Genomic DNA, 13,062 nt, shown 5'->3' with positions numbered 1-13,062 from the left:
CTTCAGACATTAGTCGTACTTGAGAGCACCCTTGTTACATGTACTACGTTGTGTTTAGTGTCAGATGAATAAAATAGTGCAATAATTACCAAACTGAAGTCTGTGCGTTATTGCTGCATGTGGAGTTGGTTTGCATCCAAAGTGTAGCGTTACTGCTTCCTTGAAAATGGGACAGAATTCTTACATCCACTCTGACATAAAAAAGGAACCTCTTCCCCGCCCACTCGTCCATCCTCTAATACGGCAGGCCTGGAGGCTTCTCTCAACAGCACCTGCTCCTTCTCAACAGTAATTCCCATCCTATCCAAAATTGCATCAACGGTGTTTTCCTCTCTGCCTCAGCAGCACAAGTTGTCATCCAAGAACCTAATCTTGTCCTTACAAAAACAACGTATCCATGTTTCCTACCTGACTTGAGTCTTAAACTTTAAGCTGCTTCCTCTTGTCTTGGCTCGTCTCTTGGACTTTGACTGCACTGAGCAGGTTTGTAGAAGAAATATCTCTACTGGGGACTGATATGAGCTGGGAGTAATGTGTCAGGTAGGACATCTGATTTAAAGTACAACAGATCTTTCAGCACAGCTTCATCACTCATCCTTACCATTCAATGACTGTCAACAACTCGACAATATACGGCTCTCTGTCAATAACACCCGTCACTGGAACTTTCCTGTTAAGACGCAAACATCAAAGGATTTAATTCCCGTGCCGCCTTCAGTCGAAGTCGGTGACACACGTCCATCTATGATTAATCCATTTCTTGTAACATCAACTAGATTGACATCACAAAGTTTGTCCTTAATCAAACCAGCAAATTCGTGTTTGTCTGGCAGCAAAAATGCATTTGGAGTTTTGTCAGTCAGTTTTATTCAAGCCAGCTGGATTTCTCTCTGTTGCTCACATTCATCATTAGAACTTGGAATTTAATCGTCTTGTTCCTTTCTTCTTTTTTTTTTTCCCCTGCTGCTTTTTTTTTTATGACTTGCAATTTTTATTTTTCATTATGCAAAACAATTTATGGACAAATACACATTATATACTTCCCCATTGCTCCCCACCCACACCATATAACCACAAGAACGAGAGGAATTAATAATGCATTGACAACGTGTCTTTGTAGAAGTAAAATATGAAGCAAAATAACATACAAACACCACACCCACCTGACCCTACTCTTGAGTATTTATAAGATGTATGTACCTTCCCCACTTATACTTTTCTGCACTATTACAATTCCTATGTGACACTTTCAGTCACCCAATCCTGAAAAGCAGGTGTTCCAGGCGTGTTGCAGTTCCTAGGAATATTTGGCCGCCCTTTCATTATTGCTGTCTGGACCGGCAGAACGCCACAATCTCCCAAAGTTTCAGTCAGAATGCAAAGTGTGAACCTATAACCTCCATAACGTAGGTGTTTTGGATGTTGGGGCATAACCATGCATGCTTTAGAGTTCCCTCACCCCGCCTACATTTCCAACAATCTGCTGAGTCCTTTAAGCCAAGTTTGAGTAATATACCGGGGGTCCAATAGTTCTGATGTAGAATTTTAACTGCATCAGTCTTATTCTTAAATCCCTCGACATTGTCCGAGAATTGCCACAAATGTGGGCTTCCTGCTGCTTCTTCAAACTCTTCTTCTTCCTTCTTCCCTTCAACAAATTGAGTTTTCACTTCTATAGGAGCCATAATGTGCCTATGTTGATTGTTTTTGTTTATGTTGCACTCCTTTTATGATTAAAATCACTTCTGGTAAGTGGCACCTGGTTGTGGTTCACCTTTATTTACATGCGTAGTTGTGTGGCGGGATTCAGACAGAGGTTGAGTTGTAGTGAGGGTGAGTGTTAAATGCATTTAGTCAGTTTTTAGTTAATAAGCAGTTAAACTCATCTGAAATTTTGAGTGTTTTTTTGTGTTCAGACCAATGACTGCATATATAGATGGACGACGCATCTCCAGCTGCTCTCATTGTACGGAACTGATGCCACAATAGCCCCTGTGATAAGCGCTGCCATCTTGCGATGGTGATCTCATTTGGAGCCAGAGTCTGGGCAGTAGAGATCAGCGGGTGGAGTCGCAGTAGCCACTTCCTCTAACCAAAACACACACTTAACCTACCGAAAAAACCCAGCAAGGATCCCGCACCTTTTTCACAGCATCAAATAACTAATTAAAAATAAACTTGTCAGAAAAATTAACACTTAGACATAAATCAGCATGATACTAACTATAATGACAGAAACCATGTTTGAGAAAAATGTATTTGACGTGTATTTTGATTTTATAGTTTGACTCATGTCCCATCTGTTAACATGGAGGAGGAGGCCTTTATGACCTATACTGCAGCCAGTCAGCAGGGGGCGATAGAGATGTTTCGGCTTCACTTTTAGGGAGCTGTTTGAGGTATTTTTTCAATCATAGTCGCTACAAATTCTCAGGGATCTCAGAGGACCTGAGGCTCCATGCTCGACTTAATTGTAGAGCTCCAGAGGTCTCGCAATCTTTATTTAATCCAAAAAATTAGTTTTATTAAATCCTACCACAACATACACTTTACTGTGAAAGAAGCAGCTGATAAAGGGACCTCAGTGTGATGGATTCTGTTTGGTATGTATGCTGTAAAAACACGTCTACATGAGGCACACTGTTGACAACTGGAGCAGCTTTTCCAACATTTTCAAATCCTTAAAACTAGTTCGTACATTATTAAAGCTTCAGTGAAGAAGTAATGTTAAAAAAGTTATTTATCAGCACTTAATGTAGCCGTTAGTATGGTTTTTACTGCCTCTTAGCAAAAGTAGATGAATGATTAAAGGTCTCACAAGGACATTTTAGCTCTCCCTAACCAGCCTCTTTATTTTGGAAGGAAATCCCTCCACCTGGTGGCATTTCAAATCACTGCCAATTCTTCTCCTTATCTCCTCAAACATGTTCACCTGACCAGCAGCAGGCGACGGCGCTCTGAGCGAGGGACATTCTTTGCTACGACGGCTGCGTCCCAAACCAGAGACAAAGCAGAATTGTGTGACTGAACAATTTTTACAAGTTTATTTATTTTTCAGATGAAACATTCAGACGGAAACAAACATGAAGAATATTTTACCAAAAAACCTATTATATTTTATATTACAGATTCAAGCAGAGAAACAAAGCTAGTTCAAGAGGGGAGAGATTTCATCAGGCCTGAGGGAAATGTGTTATGACGGCTTCTACATGAATGCAGGAAATATTAATTTTATCTAAAAAACAGCATCTGAAATCTGGCAGCGGTATGAAAAGGAAATGAGAGGTTGCTTCTTTTATTTAGGAGAGCTGAGGAGGCCGAGGCTTTGTTTACGATTTTAATAAAAGTCTCTGCATGTAGAAAGAGGCTGTTACAATTCAAGAGGCCTGCTGCTGTTGTTGCAATGTATTCTTGTCCTCAATAGAGGGCGCTAGAGGTCAGATTAGATCCTGCTCATTGAAAATCCATATCTCTTAGTGGACGTTTTAAAGTTGATTTCCTCTGTGTATATGTCCCTGTTGAGTCTCTCTGGAACACTGTGACTCGAACTTTACCACCTTTTATGATTGTTTTTATGTGTCGACTTCAACAAATCAAGGCTGACTCGAGCAATAAAATACGAAATGAGATCATATCCAACTTCAACAGTAAGGATGTCTTTAAGCAGAGCAGAGATAAAGGCTTTATCCTTCCTGATGCTCATTTGCACTTCAGGAAGGGGAAATAGTCTGAGGTTTTTCATTTGTATATTTAATGTTAATAACATTTCACAGTGAGGCTGAGCTTGCTGTGCAGAATGTCAATGCATATATTTCCAAATAAACCTCTTTGCATTAGCCCCTCAGGAAACAGACTATCCTTTTTTTCAGGTTACGGTCAACTGGTACATCATCTGACCGTCTACACTCTTTAACAATATAACCAAACAAACATAATAGCATAATAGTCCAGATGTGTAGCAGAGAACCAGGAGAGGTACATTACAGCTAAAGCTATATCATTCCTTACAGAAATGTCCTGACATCTTTGTAATAGCTACTCAGTGAAAACAACACAAGCTACAGTATATTAACATAAAGTAAAAGACAATTAAAGCTCTTTTAGTCTGCTTCTCTTACCTCACATTTGCTTGTATGAGATTTTGCTCTATTAAGATCGATAATGGCATTTTAAGATCTGTGCAGATGTTTGTAATTCTGTTCCTCTCTGTAGCTACATTTCAGATACCCATCCCTGAATACTGGCAGCCTGTGTAAACCTGAGGTGTAAAAAATATTATCAGGCTGAAATATGCACTAGAAGCTGCTGTGTACTCAAATCCTGCAAAATGCAGCTTCTTATATCCCATTTTATTAACAGTGTTGAATAAATAATGGTGATAAAATTGAAATCACATAAACTGTTATGTTAGCCCTCCGTCTCTTTGTATTTGTGTCGGAAAGTTGTCACCATAACAGCTCAGTACTATGGAGCTGTAAAAATGATACAAGGTTGTAAAGTGTTATCAGACAAGCCAAAACAAATAACTGGACACATCAATAAGTAATGTTGTTATGTAAATCATGAAAATAGAGGGGGGGAAATATAATTATTCATGTAATTTTCTGTTAGGAATGGAAGGGACAGGGTGCTAGCTAGGACAGCTTAAAACATTGGTGGCTAAACTTAAGCTTAGGAGTGTTACCAGACAAGCCAAAACAGATAACTGCATACATAGATAAGAAATATTGTTAATTAAATAATAAAAATAGATAGTTAAAAGAAGTATACTTTTATACTACAGTGGAAGGAGAGGTTGCTAATTAGGTTAGCTTAAAACATTGGTGGCTAAACCTACAGATCACCAGCGTTTTTTAGCTAGCTAACTAACAGAAATAAGATGGCCCTTACTCTCATCATAAACTAAGTTAATTATTAGTATATTGTACTGCAAACTGTAGCATCAACAGATGACAAATGAAACAGGGTTGTACAGTGTTACCAGAAAAGCAAGCATTAAAAGAATTAGGCCTATACTTTTCTACTAGAGTGGAAAGGACAGGGTGCAAGCTAGGTTAGCTTAAAACATTGGTGGCTGTTAATCTACTGAGGACCAGCTTTTTTTTTAACTAACTAACTATCATAAACAAGATGGCCCTTATTTAAACTTGCTCTGATCTCAAACTAAGTTAATTATTTATTACACGGAAACTGCTGTGGCATCAAACAGTTGACAAATGTAAAGTGTTCTCAGACAGGCCAAAACAAATAACTGCATACATTTAAGAAATATTGTCAGTTACATTATGAAAAAAGAGGATACAATGAAATGTACTTTTCTACAAGATTTGAAAGGACAGGGTGCTAGCTAGGTTATCTTAAAACATCGGTGGCTAAACCTACTGAGCACCAGCTTTTTTAGCTAGCTTACTAACAGAAACAAGATGGCCCTTATTGAAACGTACTCTCATCATAAACTAAGTTAATTATACTGTACTGCAAACTGCTGTAGCATTAATGTAAACCATTGACGACTGGCACAGGGTTGTAAAGTGCTATCAGACAAGCCAGAACAAATAACAGCATACATAAATAAGAAATATTGTTAGTTCAGTGATGAATATAGAGGAAAAAAGCTATAGGCCTACTTTTCTACTAGAGTGGAAAGGACAGGGTGCTAGCTAGGTTAGCTTAAAACATCGGTGGCTAAACCTACTGAGCACCAGCTTTTTTAGCTAGCTTACTAACAGAAACAAGATGGCCCTTATTGAAACGTACTCTCATCATAAACTAAGTTAATTATACTGTACTGCAAACTGCTGTAGCATTAATGTAAACCATTGACGACTGGCACAGGGTTGTAAAGTGCTATCAGACAAGCCAGAACAAATAACAGCATACATAAATAAGAAATATTGTTAGTTCAGTGATGAATATAGAGGAAAAAAGCTATAGGCCTACTTTTCTACTAGAGTGGAAAGGACAGGGTGCTAGCTAGGTTAGCTTAAAACATCGGTGGCTAAATCTACTGAGCACCAGCTTTTTTAGCTAGCTTACTAACAGAAACAAGATGGCCCTTATTGAAACTTACTCTCATCATAAAATAAGGTAATTATACTGTACTGCAAACTGCTGTAGCATCAATGTAAACCTTGACAACTGGCACAGGGTTGTAAAGTGCTATCAGACAAGCCAGAACAAATAACAGCATACATAAATAAGAAATATTGTTAGTTCAATGATGAATATAGAGGAAAAAACTATAGGCCTACTTTTCTACTAGAGTGGAAAGGACAGGGTGCTAGCTAGGTTAGCTTAAAACATTGGTGGCTAAACCTATTGAGCACCAGGGCTATTAGCTAGCAAACAGAATGGCCCTTATTGAAACTAACTCATCTTAAACTAAGTTAATTAATAATATACTGTACTGCAAACTGCTGTAGCATCAATAAACAGCTAAGCTAGCTAAAGCACATTAGCTGCCAGGCTCAAGCTAACAAAGTGCCTCTGACGACCATGCTTCTGTCTCCTTAAAATTATCTTTAGCTACATATGTGCCTTTGTCTTTTCTTTATAAAGACATACAATGAAAATAATGACTTTTAACCTAACATAGTGAAAGATTGATAAAACAGTAAAATATTTGCAGGGGCTTCATACTAAAGCAAAATTATTTAGTTTATAGACTGATAACTGATAGACAGAAATTATGTGAATTAAATATTTGGTAGATACATAACTGCAAGATCTTGTTAAATACCTTTTAAAAACATAGATGAATTAAATCTACTGAAAACGTATTAATCTTAACATATCTAAAGGTTAATGTTTAGAAGTTTATGGCTAATTTGCTTTATCAGGAATGGGTGTGCTTTGATCAGATTGTCACTGGACAAACAACCAGACAGTCATCAGATTCATATGTTGCTAAATCCTGACTTGTGCACTGAAGTAAGTGACATCAACTTTTGCTTTCTTTTGCGTCGCCCACTTTAAACCAGTAATGAGAGCACAATGAAACTGATCACAGGAGTCTTTATAGTGATCAAGACTGTTGCAGACAAAAATATATTTCATACAGGATACCATTCCTCAGAAAGCTTGAAAGAATTATTTTTAGTGCTTTTTGATAACACACTCCTCCAAGTTTTGTACGATAGCTTATTGAAAGTTTTGTATTTAAATACTTTGTGAAACATGTCTGCAGGTGGATTAATAAAAAAAAGAGCTGTAACTCGACTGGATTTCTTGACTTAATGTTAAAAACCATCAAACCTCATAGTAAAAAAGCCTCCTGTTTGCTCTTTAAGTGAGACATTAGTCATCAGAGGCCCAGATGTGTGAAGTGGAAATGTGTTTGAAGCTTTGCTGGAAAAGTCTTTTTATTGTAACACATTTGATAGAGATTTTAAAAAAACTCCCATATTACTACCTTTTCTGTCAGGTGATTTTCGCAAGACGGAACCAAACTCCATTTAAACTATGAGGAAAGTAATCTAAAAGAGAGTTATTGGGGGTTGCAGAAAGTGACCCTCTCATCGGCAATCCTTTAAACACAAATAAAACCAAATAATAGAAAGGGTAACAAACAGTCTAACAGTCTTCTATTACTAACACACCAACTACCAATCAATCATTTCTGAAATGAGATCATATATGACCCAAGATCTGAAGGCTGCATGTGACCCTGTTACACCAGGTAACTTCATGCTCAGCAGATTGTTGTTGTTATCTGAATTTAATTGCAGCAGAAATTATTATGACCTCCGGCACCTTGGATTCAAAGGAGCAGCATGCATCTTTATCTGCGAGGCAGATTAATGCTGTGCACATATTTCCTCTCGGAGACACTGGACTCTGCACTCGGGCACACCAAACCTTTCGACCTCAAGATAAGATTGTCCAAGCTTATGAATAAATGAGGAGGAAGGGTACGCTAAAAATATTATTACTTAGAATAAACATATATATTTCTATGACTATTTTAAGGGTTTTATGTTGCAGTTGCATATTAGAAACTGTGATTTACATAAGGTAATGTACACAGCCTTTACTGCTGATAAACATTTGGTTTCATTATGAGTCTGTGAAAAGAGATTTGCGGCTGTTAGATCTCTAGATAGCATCATTTTATATTCAAGGCACTCCTCTAACAGATCAGGGAGTAAATGTATTAAAATAATATCTTTGGCAGAGAGGAGTTAGATCCAGAAAGCCTGGGTACATTAAAGTAAAAGAAGTTAAACAATGACATAATTCAGGGTCATTTGCCATCACTTTAATGACAGAAAGGCTTTTTACGTCTGTGTTCTTACTATGACTACTATTTGTCACTTTTCAAGCTTCAAAGTGAACCCTGCACCCTCTTAAACACACCGCTCAATCGGTCGTTTATTGTGCTGTCGTTCACTCATTCTCTGCGGGCCTCAGTCTTTTGCTTCCTCGTGTGATATTGCTTCACAGCCTTGAGCTTCATATCTGCTTACGCTAGTAAAGGTGCGTAGGTGTGTGTACGTGAGAGAGGTGAAGGTATATTGGACTCACGTGCAAGTGCTCGGCGAGGGTTATTCTGCATTTACAGCTAAAACAGTAAAAGCAGAGGGAGTTCATTCACACTCATTATGTCTTGAACATTATGGTAGATATGGGCAGCTTATGGGGCCTTCTTTCATAATATAACTCCCAATGAATACCAAAAAAGTTTTAGGAATTATAGAGGTTTATGTTTTCAAATCACAGGTAAGACTCATTAGAAGACAGCTTGTAGTGAGTATTTCATGCAGGCCATGTGGGGTGTTGAATACATATTTGGTGCAGGGGGACAAAGAGATGTGTGTCGGGCCCTTCCCTCCATGTCAGTCAGAGTGGAATCAGGATGTTGGACTGAGGGGCAGGGCGCTGGGCCTGTTAAATATTGACTGCAGGTGTAATAATTAACCATCCACCAACTCCTGATCTCTTAAACTGGCTGCTCTGCCTCGCTGCCATTGCGTCTCCGTCGTTGCAGGCAATTACATCTAATTACATGCTCCTCTTCCAGGTGCTGATTCTGTCACCTTCATCGTCTCCGTCTTCATCTGTCTAAAGTTTGCTTAATGTTAAAGTAATTCCTCCTCTGCTGCTCCGGCCCGGCTCCACCGTGACACGACGCCCTGCTGCTGCTCAAACCTTTGGCCTCGTCCTGGGAAAGCCAGCGGGCCATGTTGTATCTAAAGGTGAGTATGAGCTCTTCAACTCCAAACTTAAAGAGTGTATGTGAAGATAACCAGCTTAAAGAACGAGCATTAACAAATCCAATAGTTTTTTTTTTAAGAATAACTAAAAAAAAAAGCATGCGATAAACCGGAAGAAACTATTTCCGCCTTATTCTTACTACATTTAGATGGCTTTATTTTGAAGGACACATGATGTATCTTTCTTATTTTAATCGGTTGAAGACTCAGACTCAGTATTTGTTCTTTTCCTCTTTTCCAGTGTTAGAAAAATGTACATTTTTGTCAGACCAGTCTTTTTATTTGCACAGTTCTTCAATAAAACAAACAAATGTGTGAACATTTTTGATTAATAGTTAATATTTCTGTCTTGAGGAGGCACAAAGTGAAGGACAGAGTCTAATTAGGGTCTTCAAAAGAGTAAAAAACAGCCAAGTAGAAGCTTATCCAGCCTAACAGAGCTGCTGATCATCTAATTACTTTATTGTTCTGTTTTTCCTGAGTTTTACAGCGAGGCAAAGTCTACAGAGATATAACACTGCAGGCCGAACAAGGCAGGATAAAAGAGGAACAAAATATGACAGAATTTAAAAAATAACTCAGCTTAAAATTTGCTAAACTATGAAGCCGATCTTTAGGTAACTTTGACGACAAACGTCGGTGTAAGCGGGAAAGCCTGCAGGTCCAGAGGTCAGACACACCCTGATATTCACATATTGAAAAGAGCCCTCATGTTGACAGCTGCCATAAAATCTGTGTTATCTGCCCGGGCCTTGGCCCTTTGGCCGGGCTGTTAGAGTGTGAGCAATGATGCCGTCTACTTCAGGTAATAAAACAGGGAGGAGGAAATTGCCGGGTCAAAGTCACCTGCAAGCGGAGACTCCTCACGTACTAAAGCAGCGGCGCCGAGTCCAAGACCTGAGTTTAACCTCGACGTTTTCTCCTGCTCCTCTCTCTCAGGTGATCCCATGATAGCAGGCAAACTACTGGAGAAACAGGAAGTGAGATCTCATCAAAGGTTTGTAACATGACTGAGAACATCTGAGGACGTCTGGTGCTCGCTGGATGTAACAGCAACTCCATGTGGAAGCTGTGTTTGTTCCAGTGGAGGTGCTGTTACCTGCAGAGGGACACCGAACACAACGCGAAGCCCGAACTCTGACGCTTACAGAGATTTCTGTTTCGGCATGTTTTATTTTTCTTTAATCTGTTGCTGAGGGATCACAAAGCTGTTCGACGAAATGCTTAGTGACTTTTATTCTGAAGGAGCAATGGGACACAAGGTGATGACCTATGAATTGACAGCCAGTGATTGTACCATCTGCCTGTCAGTTCTGTAGGCCACTGCTGTGTTGTCCCTCTGAACGTGTGCACATACAAAGAAGGTTTTGCCAGTGTGACTTTTTAAGGCTTTTACACTAAACTGTTTTTGAAGTGTGTCTTTTACAATAAATAAAGTCTGAACGTGCTGCTCTGCGAGTGGATGAGTCTTTTATTTGCCTTTTAATGAGTTTCCTCTGAGGAATTGGAAAACGATACACTAATAATTAGGTTTTTCATTAATTAAAACAATCACACAGATACTGGAGGGCTAAGCAAACATAATTCTGATATACTTATAAAAGGATCGTTAATTCTGATATACTTATAAAAGGATCGTTTATTAAATAGCAGAGATTAGGTTTCAAATGTCCTCAGCGGGGGTCGTCAAACTTTCACTTCTGCATTCTGTTCAGTCAATAATTCAACAATTTGAAAAATGACACTTTGGTCACTTGCAATATTTATTGAGATTAATAATAAAATCCAATTTGAAATCATTTTATATTTAGCTTGTGCGCTCATAAGCATCAACATTTAACACTGTGCTTTTAATGAGCGCAGCAACCGTATTTGCAGGGTGTTTCTTATAATACAGAGTGAGTCAGACCCGATGACTCCATACCAGACTGTCCGTTAGAAGTGGATGTAGCTACCCTGATGTCACCTGTTGGTTTGGTTTGAGTCTTTAAGCCTTGATTTCGGCATTTCGTACATAGAATCTTGTTTTTTGTTTTAGTCAGAAGTGACTGTATTTGGGTATTTGGGATCACATTGTAGCCTGGCCTGGTCAAATTTACCCTGATTGTGACCCAAACTCATTCTTAATATGTTTACTGATGTAATAAGTCAACTGAGAAAGAGGGTTTTCTTTCTCATCTACTGTATTTAAATTTAATTTAGTGACCAGTGGAGTCTCCCCCTGCTGGCCGATGAAAAGAATGCAGGTTTAAGGCACCTCAACGTTGGTTTCACTTTTGAAACCAGGAAGCTACATACACATATTATACAGAATATGTACGTACAGTGTAAACACAATTAGTCATGATTATTTATAATTAATTGTCAGTTAAACTAAAACTTAGTGTAAATGTTTGATAACTCATTTTAACATTTTTCCAACTTACAGAAATGATTCAACTGAATTAAGAATGTGAGTCACAAGGATTTCCCTTATAATGAAGTTGACCCAAATATAAATATATAATTTAGCTGCTCGGTGCAGTGGTTGGTGCTGTCGCCTCACAGTTGGAAGGTAATGCTGCATTCCAGACAACTGGGAACTTCCAAGTAGAAATTTCCAACTTCTCTACTGTGAAGTCTGGAACGCAGCATTTTTCCGACTTCCGGCTAGAAAAATTGCTCTGGAACGCCATTCAAAGTCGGAGCTCCTACTTGTGAAGTCGGAAATTTGGGGAAGTTCCCAGTTGTCTGGAACGCAGCATAAGGCCGTGAATAAAATCAAAAGACTGTTGACAAAACATTAATTTTAACTGAAAGTTAAGTAAACTAAAGGATTTAAGCACAAGTTAATTTGACGAGGAATGTTTGTTTTGATTCACAAATTTATCTGAACTTATCTTCTCAAGTTCAGTACACTTAAAATTTCAAGGCACTAACTTATTTTTAGTTCAAACAGCTATATGCTTTTTACAGTGTACATATGGTGACTATATATTAAGCCCGACCAAACTACAAAGTACTTCAACTATAACTTACTTTGTTTCCTTATGCTGCTAATAAACCCACAAATGACTGCATGAGGAGACAGATGTGAGGAGCTGTGGCTCAGAGAAAAAGCAGCTATGTGCTGGAACATTACTTTGCCTTATGTACACAATGAGTCGATGTGTTTGCTTTGTTTTGATTAAATGCAAATTTATATTGGGTCAGGTAGCTGGAGAGAAAAAAATGTATGTAGCCTATGATGGCAGAGGCCTGACAAGAACACACACGAGTAGAAATGCTGTGTTTGCTGCCATCTAGCAGTTAGGACCACCTTAATGCACACACTGCAGTACAGAAAGCTGATGAGGTCATTATTTTTCCCTGTTGTTCAATATTCAATACGTCTACTAATGTAGTTTCATAAAGTTACCTGATATTAATCATTGCTATTTGTCAATAAACTAATACCTTTGCACTCCTCATCATTGCACTATTGTCTCTCTGCAGTTTCCCAACGGCTTCAGTTTTCAACACTGGAGGCTGCTGCTTGGTTGAAGCTGAAGAACGCCCTCTGCTGGTCATCGTGTGTAATCACATGGGGTAGTGATAAATGCAGACTGTTCTTTGCAACAAGCCAGCTATAAAACTAGACATCAAATGAAGTTTAATGACCTTGGTTGGTTTTGGGTAAAAGAAAAGAAAATAATTTTGGTCAGTTTGAAGTTACTCTTTAAATATAAGATAAGCTTTATTGATCACCCACAGGGGAAATTTACGTATTTATTACTGCAGCTCACAAAAGAGGCAAATTAAATGAAGTACTCAAGTAATAAAAATAGACAAAGGGCCCCTTTACATGACACTGCTTTAAGGATATACAGCA

The sequence above is a fragment of the Semicossyphus pulcher genome, unplaced genomic scaffold (genome assembly GCF_022749685.1).
Source record: "Semicossyphus pulcher isolate SPU_LCO1_2020_fin unplaced genomic scaffold, fSemPul1.0.p SCAF_10, whole genome shotgun sequence".
In the NCBI taxonomy this organism is placed as follows: Eukaryota; Metazoa; Chordata; class Actinopteri; order Labriformes; family Labridae; genus Semicossyphus; species Semicossyphus pulcher.
Note: the sequence above shows the minus strand (reverse complement) of the source record.